The sequence below is a fragment of the Pseudophryne corroboree genome, chromosome 10 (genome assembly GCF_028390025.1).
Source record: "Pseudophryne corroboree isolate aPseCor3 chromosome 10, aPseCor3.hap2, whole genome shotgun sequence".
Lineage (NCBI taxonomy): Eukaryota > Metazoa > Chordata > Amphibia > Anura > Myobatrachidae > Pseudophryne > Pseudophryne corroboree.
This window is the reverse complement of record NC_086453.1, coordinates 253,765,818-253,773,939: the sequence shown is the minus strand read 5'-3', so window position 1 is coordinate 253,773,939 and position 8,122 is coordinate 253,765,818. Positions and strand designations below refer to the sequence as shown.

The 8,122-nt window shown below is 43.1% G+C and overlaps 1 pseudogene; it reads right to left on the bottom strand.

Moving 5' to 3' along the window:
• Positions 1–5,803: 5,803 nt before the first annotated feature.
• LOC134967212 (5S ribosomal RNA) lies at positions 5,804–5,921 on the bottom strand (annotated as a pseudogene).
• Positions 5,922–8,122: the final 2,201 nt, after the last annotated feature.

Below are 8,122 nucleotides of genomic sequence, written 5' to 3'. Positions count from 1 at the left end.
TGTTTAAATACTGGGAAAAAAATTGGACAGGGGTTCCCCGTATTTAGACAACCAGCACCGGGCTCTTCGACCGGTCCTGGTTCCAAAAATACGGGGGACAAAAGATGTAGGGGTCCCCCGTATTTTTAAAACCAGCACCGGGCTCCACTAGCCAGGGACATAATGCCACAGCCGGGGGACACATTTATGGAGGTCACTGCGGCCGTGGCATTACCCCCCCAACTAGTCACCACTGGCTGGGGTTCCCTGGAGGAGTGGGGACCCCTTAAATCAAGGGGTCCCCCCCTCCAGGCACCCAAGGGCCAGGGGTGAAGCCCGAGGCTGTCCCCAGCACCCCTGGGCGGTGGGTGCCGGGCTGATAGCCATAAGTGTGTAAAAAAAGAATATTGTTTTTTGTTGTGGAACTACAAGGCTCAGCAAGCCTCCCCCGCTTGCTGGTACTTGGTGAACCTCAAGTACCAGCATGTGGGGAAATAATGGGCCCGCTGGTACCTGTAGTTCTACAACAACAAAAAATACCCAAATAAAAACACAACACGCACACCGTGAAAGTAAAACTTTATTAAAACACACTTACACACTCACACATACTTACCTACATCCCACGCCGAGAATCACGTCCACTTGTCCAGTAGAATCCAATAGGGTTTCCTGTAAAAATGAGAGAGAGATTACTTACCTACATCCCACGCCGGTCACGTCCACTTGTCCAGTAGAATCCAATAGGGGCACCCGGCACCTGCAAAAATTAAAATAAGTACAGAGGGGGAAAAATCATGAGAGAGAGATTCCTTACCTACATCCCACGACAATCACGTCCACTTGTCCATGTAGAATCCAATAGTACCTGTAAAAAAAAAAAAAAAAAAAAAAAAATTATATTTTATATATATATATATATATATATATATATATATATAAAAAGTATATGCGCTGATCCACCCAGTCCAAGTCTGTATCAGAGTTAATTAGATGCTCCTGAAGAAATCCTCACTGGACACAACAAATCCTCTGCAGCCTCCTCAAGATGTGAGCCGTACCACAGGCTCAATGGATTACATGCAGAAAAAACAAATGAGGGGCGCGGAGTATAAGTAAAGTGCTTCAACAGTTACTTTAATTGTAGTACATAGATACATACATATCAGTTTAGTATAAACGGCTCAGTCAGTCCCCCTCGGTGTCTCCGGATCACATCCGATAAGGCGACCTCCCGCCGGCAATTCACCGCTCACCGCTCTCCGGTAAATGCGTATAAAATCAGGACAGCATACAGGACGTCAGCACGTCCACTCAGTCGTTGTCACGCCAATGCGTTTCAACCATCAAGGTCTTCGTCAGGGACACCGAGGGGGGACTGACTGAGCCGTTTATACTAAACTGATATGTATGTATCTATGTACTACAATTAAAGTAACTGTTGAAGCACTTTACTTATACTCCGCGCCCCTCATTTGTTTTTTCTGCATATATATATATATATATATATATATATAACTTATACTTAGAAACAATCCAGTGGTCCATGAATTTATACACAGGGGGGAAAAGACCTTTCATGTAACGACCTTTTGTCCACGTCGACCATGTGACTGACGACCATTAGACCCCCCCCAGGACAAGACTCACCCGAAAGGGCCAGGCACTGGGCAGCTCTCCCCCTCTCAGACCCCCCCCCCCCCCTGGACCAGGAAAAGACTCAGTAAGCAGGGCCAGGCACTGGACAGCTCTCCCCCCTCCCCCCCCAGGACAAGACTCACCAGAAAGGGCCAGGCACTGGGCAGCTCTCCACCGCTCCCTCCCCCCCCCCCCCCAGGACAAGACTCACCCGAAAGGGCCAGGCACTGGGCAGCTCTCCCCCTCTCAGACCCCCCCCCCCCCTGGACCAGGAAAAGACTCAGTAAGCAGGGCCAGGCACTGGACAGCTCTCCCCCCTCCCCCCCCAGGACAAGACTCACCAGAAAGGGCCAGGGCCAACCAGGCACTGGACAGCTCTCCCCCTCTCAGACCCCCCCCTACCCCGGACCAGGAAAAGACTCGGTAAGCAGGGCCAGGCACTGGACAGCTCTCCCCGCTCTCTCCTCCTCTCCCCCCAAGGACAAGACTCACCAGTAAGGGCCAGGCGTCTTCCTCTTGCAAGGTGGACTGGCAGCTGGCGGGTGCGCTGTCCATCGTTGGCGGCTGATGTCCGGTGCGCAGCGCTGTGCCTGTGTGAGGCTGGTTCAGCGGCGGCGGGCGGAAGCTGGGACCTCCTACTGCTCGGCTCCTCTGCACAGACAGAAACGTGACATGCACTGACTGACTGCATGTCACGTTTCTCAAAGGAGCCAATCCTGGACATGCAGCAGCTGCAGCAGCCTTATCAGGTCGGGCGGGCGCACCGCGCCGCCCCGCGCGCAAAAAAAAAAAAAAAAAAGCAAAAATCTATTTAAAATGACAGGGGGGGCACGTGCCTTGGTGCCCCCCCCCTAAATCCGCAACTGCACGGAGGAGTGTATTTTCGCTTTGCAGGAGTGCGAACGCCTGTGCAGCAGTGCGGCTGCAAACACATTTTGTGCAAAACAAGACCAGCCCTGTAGTTATTAATTCTGTGCGATGATTGCTGCTACGAATGACTCGGTAATAGCGTCAGATACCCACCCAGCAAATGCCCGGCCACGCCTGCGTTTTTCCAAACCCTCACAGAAAATGGTCAGTAGCCACCCAGAAACACCCACTTCCTGTCAATCTCCTTGCGGTCGCCAGTGCGACTGAAAGTGTCGCTAGAACCTGTGCAAAAGCACGATGCTCTTTGTACCCATATGCCGCACGTGCGCATTGCAGTGCATATGCATGTGCGGTTTTGCCATTTTTTAAATGATCGCAACGCAGCGAACAACGGCAGCTAGCGATCAACTCGGAATGAGGGCCAAGATCTGTCAGAATAAACACACCTTTTCTGAAAGACCCCAGAGGCTGCAGCATAACTAAGCAAGAGGTATCACACCATGAAGACCAAGGAGCTCTCCAAACAAGTCAGGGACATATTTGTTGAGAAGTACAAGTCAGGGTTGGCTTATAAAAAAAATATCCAAATCTTTTATGATCCCCCGGAGCACCATCAAATCCATCATCCATGCTAAATACAATGATATTCTTGAGCAAAACCTGTTTCAGTCTGTGATTTGAGACTGGGACGGAGGTTCACCTTCCAGCAAGACAATGACCCAAAGCATACTGCTAAAGCAACACTCGAGTGGTTTAAGGGGAAACATTTAAATGTGTTGGAATGGCCTAGTCAAAGCCCAGATCTCAATCCTATTGAGAATCTGTGGTCATACTTGAAGATTGCTGTTCACAAGCGGAAACCATCCAACATGAAGGAGCTGGAGCAGTTTTGCCTTGAGGAATGGGCAAAAATAGCAGTGGCAAGATGTGGCAAGCTCATACAGACTTATCCAAAGTGACTTGCAGCTGTAATTGCAGCAAAAGGTGGCTCTACAAAGTACTGACTTTAGGGGGGTGAATAGTTATGCACGCTGAAGTTTTCTGTTATTTTGTCCTATTTGTTGTTTGCTTCACAATAAAAAAAACATCTTCAAAGTTGTAGCCATGTTCTGTTAATGAAATGATGCAAACCTTCAAATAATCCATTTCCAGGTTGTGAGGCAACAAAACATGAAAAATGCAAAGGGGGTGAATACTTTAGCAAGGCACTGTATATATGAATAATAAAATAAATAAGGTAAAAGCTTTAGTTAAATTCATAATTCTTGAGCCACTCTTATGATATATAAATAAGAAGTAAAAATATAATAAATATGTTAAAAGTGGTAAATGTACATAATTTAATGGTGTATATATATATATATATATATATATATATATATATGTATATATATATATATATTGGAAAAAGTGGATGAGATCCAAGCGACCTTAGGTCGGTCATTATTGTATTCCAGTCTTCATGTGAATAGGTTGCTGATTTTCAGTTTGCTTTTTGGGCTCTACATAAGTGTACGCCAGTGTCTGCCAATTTATGTTGAATTCCTTATTGCTCCAAGCTACTGTACCATCCGTTGTCTGCCATCAAGCCTGGTGCATCTCGGTGGAATATACCTACTGAATCAGGATTTGCTATATCACAATACAAGGTGATATTTGGTGGAAAACTCCTACTGGATAAAGGAGTGATAGGCACGAACACAAGTGGTTATCTGGTACGGACCTTTTCATTTATTATATATGCAACACATTATTTAAAAATACTGCACCATATGGCGCTTGTTCTTCTTTCCCAATACTATAGAATTTCCAATGACTGAACATACCCGGGTCATTTTCTGAGGAACTGAGCTGCCGCCAGGAAGTCTGGAGTGTGCCTATAGGATTTAGATGATCCTACCATTTTACTGTGGACATTGACTTTTTAAGAAAGAATTTCTAAATTGCTAATTTCTGACCCCTAGAGGGCAATTCCGATTGTTGGATAGGCGCACTGATCTATAAAAACAATTGTCGATATATATATATATATATGTATATATATATATATATATATATATATATATTTTTTTTTTTTTTTTGAAAAAGTGGATGAGATCCAAGCGACCTTAGGTGGTACAAAATCTAAGTGACTGTGCAGAAGATTTCTCAAAACAGAGAGATTTATTACAAAGAACGTTTAGGACAATTGTACATATAAAAAAAGGATTTAAACATAAAAATATACCATATAAGAATGTTTTTAAAAACTGTTTTCAAATTGTTTAAAAAAACATTCTAAAAGGAATGTAAAAGACAAGGTACAGTAGTGCTAAAAATATTTTTTGCTAAAAATGAGAAATAAAAGAGGCTAAAATTATACAGAAAAATTCATATATATAAAAATTCGGTATAGCAAAAAAAGCAGCTTATCTGAGGATATCAATAGTAGCAGGAATCAGCCAACGCGTTTCGTCTGGTCTGACTTCATCAAGGGGTAGTGAGCATACTGGGACATATCATCTATATATACCCCTCTGGGTAGGAGGTGTTTGGTTACATCACTTCCTGTAGTTAATTGGTATTGTGATATAAAATTGCATTAAACATATAATACATGAAACTGGTGGAAAGGGAGGTTTTATATGGAGCCAAGCGCTATATTTGCGCTTGTAAACTGTGCAGGGTTGTTTTGTAAATCATAAAAAACGTTCAGAGATGTCCAGTTCCGGTTTATGACGCAATTCGCGTCATTTCCGCCCCACTTCCGGTGTCCGGAAAGTTCTTCTGAGCATGCGCCGGCTGGTACACATGAAGGTGCGGCGGCCATTTTACTGTAGCCTATGAGGTTAGACAGTCCCATAGAGTAGAAGTGGCTGGCGGCGGCCATGTTTTCGTAGATATAGTTCATTCAAATGAATAGGTAATAGATATTTCTTTTGTCTCCAAAATCGGAAAGCCACATATAAATAAAGATAAAAACGGAATTAGTGCTTATAAACATTTGGAATGCATCTATAATACATGGTCTGAGTACAAATTCCTCATATTGCTGTGGACTTAGGTGCTAAGGTTAAAATACAGTTATATCAAGATCTTTATTTGATATGCATTTAAAGCATATCATGTCCCTATGGGGACGATAACATGTCAAATAATGTGTCACAAATTGGTAACAGGAAAGGTTCTGATTTAGGTACATATGTTAAGTATGGGATAAATGCACTAACAAAATTGCTATGGCAAGCAACATTATCATTTAAATGATTGGAGAAACCGTCATAGAAGTATTTTTATTATTAGTATGGATATAGAGTGCGCGCCGTTGATCCAGTTATTATTACAGCACCCGGTCTTCTTGGGAAGTTTCCTTACCCAGTACTGGCCGGGCCGACACTGCTTGGCTTCCAAGATCGGACGAATTTGGGCATATCCAGTGTGGTATGACTGTAATTTGGGATCTGGGCATTCACAATAAGGAATTTAACTGAGGTTCTAATCCCAAATTACCCGCTCGTGCTTTGCACTTCTCAAACACGGCCGCCAGATTTACTCCTCACACCGATGGTGACTCAGTTTAACAGGACTCAGGACATTTCTGCTGTTAATCACCACTGGTAATATCAGTATTTCCTTACCATCTTTTTCCCATATTCTTAATCTAATCAGCTCACTGTGACAGGATTTTCTCACATTGTATCATTACCAGTGCAGCTTTTTGTCAGCTCTTGTAATAGTATTACCCCGTTATACATGCCCATGTATTTATCACTACTTAATTATTAAGAAAAATAAGTGCTCTGTGTGCAGCTATATGTACTTATCACTACTTAATTATTATGAAAATATGTGCTCTGTGTGCAGCTATCTGTTCATTTCATTTGGATTATACTCACCTATTCAGACATTTATTTATTTATATTGTCCTTATGCAATCCTAGCCTCTGAGTGGCAGTCTGTGTACTTGTTACAATGTTTATTACTATCAGCTATATGCTACATAAGTATCATCATTGTTGAAACCTCCTAGCACAGAATAATACAGGCTTAAAGTCGGCTTTATTCAAGTGTTATACTGTTACCTTTTTTCCTATTTTGGGTATATATCATTGTTTTCCACTTGCTGGACTTCTGTATCTGGCTTCAGAACCAATTGCCCCAGCTCATCTAAGAATGTCATCATATTTTGCTTGATTACAGCGGCTGATAAATTGTTATTTCCAATCAGATCTGACATAGTTTCTCTATAAAGCATTATAGAGCCAACTTTTCTTTCACTTGTTTCAGTCTTTTCTATTTTTCATGGACTCTCACCACTGATTCAGGGTTCGCCCCTGTCTAACATTGGCAGCAGATCCATCTTATCTCTGATATTCTTTGGATACTATGTAATTCGTGAACTCTGATCAGTGATTCCAGAAGCATCGGATCATCATTTATTACCGTCTCTACTATCGTACCACACTGGTAACGCCCAAAACCGTCCGATCTTGGAAGCTAATCTGTGTAGGGCTGGGTCAGTACTCAAGCGGGCGACCCTTGAGGAATACTCAGTTTAGTAGAGAAAAGACTGGCCTATTACGCTCAGAGTCTAACACTGACAGCAGATTCACTCTGCCATCTCACTTCTTACTTTTTCCTTTCTTTCCCTACGACAGCTGGGTACATTACGCCATTAGGCACGTTCACCATATTAATATTGGGCTAGTGCACTTAGGGGGTCATTCCGAGTTGTTCGCTCGCAAGCTGCTTTTAGCAGCTTTGCACACGCTAAGCCGCCGCCTACTGGGAGTGAATCTTAGCATATTAAAATTGCGAACGAAAGATTAGCAGAATTGCGAATAGACACTTCTTAGCAGTTTCTGAGTAGCTCCAGACTTAGTCGGCATCTGCGATCAGTTCAGTGCTTGTCGTTCCTGGTTTGACGTCACAAACACACCCAGCGTTCGCCCAGACACTCCTCCGTTTCTCCAGCCACTCCCGCGTTTTTCCCAGAAACGGTAGCGTTTTTTCACACACTCCCATAAAACGGCCTGTTTCCGCCCAGAAACACCCACTTCCTGTCAATCACATTACGATCATCAGAACGAAGAAAAAACCTTGTAATGCCGTGAGTAAAATTCCTAACTGCATAGCAAATTTACTTGGCGCAGTCGCACTGCTGACATTGCGCATGCGCATTAGCGACTATTCGCTCCGTTGCGACAAAAAAATAACGAGCGAACAACTCGGAATGACCCCCAATCAGTCACTCAAATTGGTTGGGTTAATCCCCCACAAAGACTTTGGACACGGGCAGCCGGAATTTATCATGCTAGTTTTAGCATCCAATTATTATTGATTATATTATAGTACTGCACTATTCTATCTAACATCAGCTAACTTACTGCTACTAAGTTCACTTGTTTGATTACTTTTTTGATGCCATTTGACCACTGAACATATTTTATTATTGTAATATTAATAAAAGTTAATTTTTATATTAATTTTCCAATTTTTTCATACGTTAATTCAAGTTAAGAGTGCGCCCACAAAAGAGTCTCTTTTTTCTCCTTCTGTTGTCTCGGAGAGCCAGATACAGCATTACCCAGTGCAGAGCAGCAGCTTGAAAGGCAGCTTGAGGGAGAGAGAGCAAAGATAACAGCTGGGCGTTGTT